Source organism: Lissotriton helveticus, chromosome 1_1 (genome assembly GCF_964261635.1).
Source record: "Lissotriton helveticus chromosome 1_1, aLisHel1.1, whole genome shotgun sequence".
Taxonomy (NCBI): Eukaryota; Metazoa; Chordata; class Amphibia; order Caudata; family Salamandridae; genus Lissotriton; species Lissotriton helveticus.
Window position 1 is genome coordinate 575299728 of NC_136057.1, and position 6706 is coordinate 575306433.

Here is a 6706-nt window from a genome sequence, read left to right on the forward strand (position 1 = left end):
GTGGTAGAATCAGTAATCCATCGGACTGCTGATCGGGCTAGTTCTTGTTCATGCATAGTACTTAATTCACTATAACCGATTCGTGATTTCAGAATTTGATCGGTAGCTTGAAATACTTGTTCTAGAGAGCCTTGTTCCGGTGCTGGAAGATGAAAGACTTTCTTGTGTTCTAGGCGTAAATGTCGGTCTGGAAGTCTAGATTTACCTACATACGCTATTCTGGCGGTATTCTCGTCGTCTACCTCTTCAGTAGAAGAGTCATTTTCTTTCTCGCTTACTTGTGCTTCTTTGCGTTGTTCGTGTAACCTTATTATTTCTTTACGTATTTTCTTGTACATACTCTCTATACTATTGAGTGTCTTGTGCTTACCCTCGGCTATATTATCACTCCACTTTGTCAAAATTTTCATTTCGTTCGGATCTTTAGTCGGGGAATCTTGTTCCCGTATTAAACAATTGATCAGGAACTTTAATAACATGAACTGGATCTCAGCTTTCCTGAGAGACATGACTTCACCAATACTTTCTGGATCGTCTCCTGTACGAATGAAACGATACATTCTGTCTAGATCTTCTTTCATATTCGGTAGGGTGACCAAATACTCGGACACCTGCCTTATACGTACGGAATATATAACCATACTATCCTCGCCTGGGACTGGATCATAACAGCATTCAGTAAGAAGTCGCCTGATTTCTGCAACAGTCTTATATTTAGGCGTACGCTGTAACGCACGTTCATGTAACTCGACTGCTCCTAAACGTCTACTTGGCGGCGGGGTACCAGGAGGACCTCCTCCCGCGGCCCCTATACTGGAATCGTCGACTGATACTCTTCGTGCTGGCAGAGTGACTGATGTGGCGGGAATTTGTACTACGGGCTGGACCGGGGGTACCGTAACAGGTACTGCAACAGGTGCCCCGGTGGCTGGAAGACCATGAATTACATTATTTACAGGGACTGGCGGAACAGGATTTGCATATTCTGGGACTGTGTCGTCCAAATAGGACGAGATAAAAATATCAGCTGCGGTCGGTTTGTGACGTAGCTTGGTCGGAACTAAGGGTGGCGGAAAATTACTGGATGCCTCCGGGGTTGCTTTTGGCAAGCCCTCGGCAAGAAGAGGATACATACCCTTAATGAGGGCATTTCTCTGTCTGTCTGACTGTTCGGTTTTAACTCGTTCACCTATCTCGATTAGTTCCCTTTCTTGGGCTCTTTCTAAGGATTCTCTACTTAATTCTGACTTTCTGATTTCTTTTTCGGTTCTTTTATGAGATTCTTTGCGCCATAACTCGATGGCATCTTTCTGTGACTGTCTAGCTTTCTTTTTCCATAATACTTCTTCTACTCGCATGATGCACTCGGCATCCCACGTACCTGATACGGGCCATCTATACTTTTCCTCTAATTCCTTGGTGTACTCCACCCATAAATCTAGATATAATATGGCACTTATGCCATGCTTTTGATACATAAAATGACCTGGACTGTCCCTAGGCGGGACAGGAACTGCTTCTTCTAACAGACCTTTTCTAGTTCTTAACTGACGTAATTTAGAAAACAAAGGCATGACTGGGCTGGAGCCTAGACACAATACAATACACAATGAACACGATAATTACTCCACTTTCATACCACGACATTAAAATACATGAATGACATTTAAAATAACAGTTCTGACAAAATACTACCTGGAATACTGAGGACAGAATACAGAATTTCTCGAGAACAGAACGGACTAGAACAGAAACTAGATGCACTGCTAAAACAGTACGAAACTTACCGGTCTCATGAAGAGACACGTCAGGACCCGCATCCACCTAAGTGGACACTTCGTGTTGGATCTGTGTACCCAAACCCACGGACCAGAGACAATGCAATTGACCCTGTCTAGATACTACCCCAGCAACGGTACTCACCGGGCAGCAAGAACGGAAGGCCTCGGACTGGACTGGACTGCTTCGACGCCGGACAGACGAACTTCGGACTTCTGTTACGGGTGGGCCTCCGGATACCTCGGACCTTGGACTCTCGGCTTGGGCTCTGGTCGGGACTCGCCGCGTTCCTCCACCGCCTCGTCTGGATGCTGGACCGCAACCTCCGTCTCCTCCGTGGGCCTGAGGGATACTTGAAGCAGAAATATCTGCATGTGCACGGTATGGTTCCGTCACGGCTGCAGAGGATCAGGGGGCTTGCGTGGCTTCACCGGCGCGTGGGGAAAGGGCAAGTCCCTATTCGGGCGCCATTATGTGGTAAATAAATAAATAATACCTCTATTTTTGACTGGATATAACAATAACAGATAGCTCAATAAATAAGAGTCAAGATTCGAGGTAGTAGGAGTTTGCAGGTTTAATACAGCATAAAGGACAGGAACAGGACAACCTGCACGGGGAAGATCTGGGATGGCTAGCCAACAGGGGGCCCCGACAGCTGTCGGGCAGGAGCTGGAATGAGCGCGCTGCCCTTTAATAACAGTACACAAGTATATATACTAAAACAATTGCATTACAGTACATACAATAGGCGGAACAGTGGGTGGGGCCTGTAACAGTCGCGAAAGATAAGGGTGAAAGGAGGTGTAACAAGAGGCGTGAACAGGGCGTATACATAGACATGTGATGTAAACGTAACGGAATATGTCATAAATGGGGCGGAAACATGGAGGGGCTACCTAAGGAGCCGGGACCTCTAACCTAGTGGTGCGCGCAAGCTGGCAATGACGTGTAACTAGGGAGAAGCTGGGGGCTATGACTTCTGAGCTAGAAGGAGAGACGAAAGTCTGGAGAGTCAGAGCGACATGTACCTAAACACTATCTAGTATCTGATGTTTAGAGAACATGTTGATAGAATCCAAAAGTTATCAGGGCAAAGGCTAACAGACACTAAGACTGGTGCATGCATTATTCTACATGTAGTGTGTATTGAGGAATATTAAATGACCATAAATACAGTATTTCTCTTACATGGAGACGTAAAGGCTAGACGATGACTGAAACTATTGAGGCGATTCAGTAGCTTAGGAATGCAGAGAAGGAGAGCTGGACTGATAACTGGAATCATAACATACTCTTGGCAGACTGGCAGGCAGAGCCAGGCCGAGCCGGGCACTGTGAGGCAGGAAGTAAGTGAAGGGTCAGGGATACAGGTGGGGGCTGTATCGCTCCTCAGCGAGGGTTCAGGAGACAGGAGCTGAATCTGAGTCCGGGCCCTTTTGAGGCCTAGAAACAGGGACTTTACAATGAAATAACGTGCACACTGAGAAACGTGGCAACGTAGCTTTACATAGGCCTAATACTCGTAGCTTTCACGAGGACTGGAAACTGGCATACTAGAGATGGACACAACTGTAATTGCGTCTTTAATCGATCATGGGGAATACATATGCATATTAATCGTGCACATATAACATAACATGGGGAACACGTAGGGACACAGAACATGGCAAAATTTACTTTTCCACAGGGTGGTAAGGAGTGGTGAACTTATAAGTTACCCCACACTCCTCCCACAGAGACTTCATGTACCTAGAGATGAAGTTGGTACCCCGGTCGGAGACCACCTCTCTGGGGAACCCCACACGGGAAAAGATCCCCATCAATGCACGGCCCACCACGGGTGTTGTGATTGTCCCGAGAGGGACTGCTTCCGGGTACCGGGTGGCATGGTCCACCAAGACCAGGATGAACCTGTTGCCTAAGGCTGTCTTGGGGTCCAGGGGCCCGACAATGTCTATGCCCACCCGCTCGAAAGGGGTGCTTACCACTGGAAAGGGTTGGAGGGGTGCCTTCAACTACATTCCAGTCTTGCCACTGGCTTGACAGGTTTGGCAAGACCTACAAAAGGAACCAACGTGCTTCTTCATCTGGGGCCAGTGGAAGTGAGCGACAAGCCTGTTTAGGGTCTTGTCTTGCCCCAGATGTCCTGTGAGAGGCACGTCATGAGCCAGACCCATTAGAAAGTTTCTGAAGCGCTCGGTTACCACCTGCACACGGGCTGCACTGGGCTCAGCAAACTTAGGCTCACTATACAATAAGTCATCTTCCCAGTAGATAAAGTGAACTCTGGCTGCTCCTCCTGCTGCCTGGTCTGCAGCCTGTTGCCGCAGACCCACGAGGGATGGGCACTCTTTCTGCTCCTGGCAGAACTCCTCCCTGGAGGTCCCACCTTCTTGCTGCCAATGGGTCAGCTCAGGTAGGTCGCCCAGTTCGGCTACCTGTTCCCCTGTAGGTTCCAGGGCATCCCCCTCAGGGTCTGCTCCCTCCTGGACCGTGGGAACGGCTGGGGCTGGTTTCCCGCGCCCTCTGCCCTGTCCTCTCCTGGCAGGTCTCTGGGCCACTGTTTCAGGCTCCAGTTCTGCTGAATCACCCATACTGGCTGCCATAGCACACGTGATCCCACAGATCCACGCCGGCAATCCCAACATCTCCAAATGAGTTCGGTGTTCTACATCTTTCCATGGAGAACTCTCCAGGTCATTACCTAGCAGACAGTCTACAGGCAAGGCATCATTGACAACAGCTTCCAAAAGACCAGAGACTCCCCCCACTCAAAGGGAACACGTGCCACTTTGCAGAGGCGCACTGAACTGTCAGCTGCTACTACAGGGTGGAGTACATTAGGGAGACACTGCTCTTCAGACACCCACTGACACCTCACAGATGTCACGCTGGCCCCTGTGTCTCTCAGAGCCTCTATCTCCCTCCCATTGACAGTCGCCTTCTGCCCATATTTCTTAGTGTTCATGGGTAGTAAGGTTTCCTGGACCATCTCTTGGTCTCCTAATGAGACAAGGGACATAACTGCTAACCCCACCTCCCCACTAGAAACCAAATCCCTTCCAAAAGCTACACTTGCTAACCCTGGGGCTGGAGCACCAGTGGGTGCTGGGGGTCTCTTGTGGCACCGGCTGATAACATGTCCCACCTCATTGCAGTGAAAGCAGGTAGGTGGGCCCCTGTTGTCCCTGGGGTCTCTGTAGTCTTGCCTGCCCCTAGGGAGCAATGGCTGTCTAGCTTTGGGGGGTTGGGTTTCCTTCTCCTGTGAATTATTTTGGGGCCCTGGTGTGGACTCCTTTTGATTGCCCTTGTCCCCCCACTCTTCTGTTGGGGACCCTGCCCACCTTTGGCTATGGTACCCACAATTCCTCTGTTGACCCTGGTATTGGTCCAACGGTCCGCCTCCTTAGCAAGCTCAATGGGGTCTGTCAGCTTGCTATCTAAAAAATGCTGGCGCAGCTCTGGAACACAAAGACTACTCAAGTGCTCCCAACTGATCAAATGCAACAACCCCTTTAAATCAGTTACTTTGCTGCCCTTCATCCAACCCTCCAGTGCACGCGATTACATATTCACACACTCCATCCAAGTCTCAGATTCTTTCTTCTTAGAATTTCGAAACTGCAGTCTGTACTGCTCTGGAGTAAGTCCATACCTGAGACATAAGGCCTCCTTCATATTGGGGTAGGTCATGGCACCTGCTAATTCTAAGGGCTCTAGAGCACTCCTCCCAGAAGCCTCAAAATGTTTCCACAGGCCGGCCCCAATGCAGTTCAGGCACACCATTCATTCTCAATGCAATCTCATAGGAAGTAAACCAGGCATAAATATCCTCACTCCTATTGTAATTCTGTACCAGATCCTTGGGAATATATACTTTACCCCCATGCACTGGCTGCACGCTGCCACCATTTGAACTGGCATCCACCTCCTTGGCTTTAAGATCCAGTACTGTTCAACTCATGAGCCAAAAGCAATTTCTTTTCCTCCAAGGCGCGGGCACTTTTGCTCTCCTCCGCCGCCTTTTCTCTCTCTTTATCCATTTCCAATTGCTTCATTTTCATTCTCATGACTTCCAAGTCATATTCTCTCACTCTCTGATTTTCTTGTAACTCTTCTGAGGTGAGGCCCCAGCTGGAATGGTTGCTGCCAGCTCCTGAACCTACTCTGCCCACTGGCAGATCTGTGACTTGAAAACCATTCTCTGCATTTGCATCATTATTTCCCTCTTGGGCCTCCCAATGGGCCTTCAAGATGTCTTGCAGCTTATCTTTCCTGTAGGTACTCTTTATGGGGCACCCAAACTCTTGGCAGAATTTCCTAAGATCCTTTGCTCTGTACGAATACAAATCTCCAAACACAAACTACAACTCTACTTCTGCCCCTTCACTGAGTGCCTTTCCTTTTGTAGACATGATGCTTGGAAGAGTTACTCAAAAATAGAATCAAAAATCAAAAACCAGTAGTATGAGGTGGCATAAAGGTCTGCACTCACTAGTGATGTGTACCAATCACTGTGGGTCTAGTACAAATACAAGTTCAATTTCCCACCTCTGACCAACAATGTTAGAACAGGGGGTCTCTAGTTGGCAGAGGTAGGCACCACTGTCCAAATAGGGACCCTTGCTTCTAGTCAGGGTAAGGAGGAAACCCTCTGAGATAACGCCTGCTCACCCTCTAGGTAGCTTGGCACGAGCAGTCTAGGCTAACCGGAGGCAATGTGTAAAGTATGTGTACCAACACTCACAGTAACACAGTGAAAACACCACAAACTGACTCCACAACAGTTTTAGAAAAATAAAGACATTTAATCTAAACTACACAAGACCAAAACGACAAAAATCCAACATACACAGTTCAAGAATATGGTTTCAAAAGAGTACTTAAGGTTGCGATAAAAATTCATCAGGTTGCGTTAAAATTC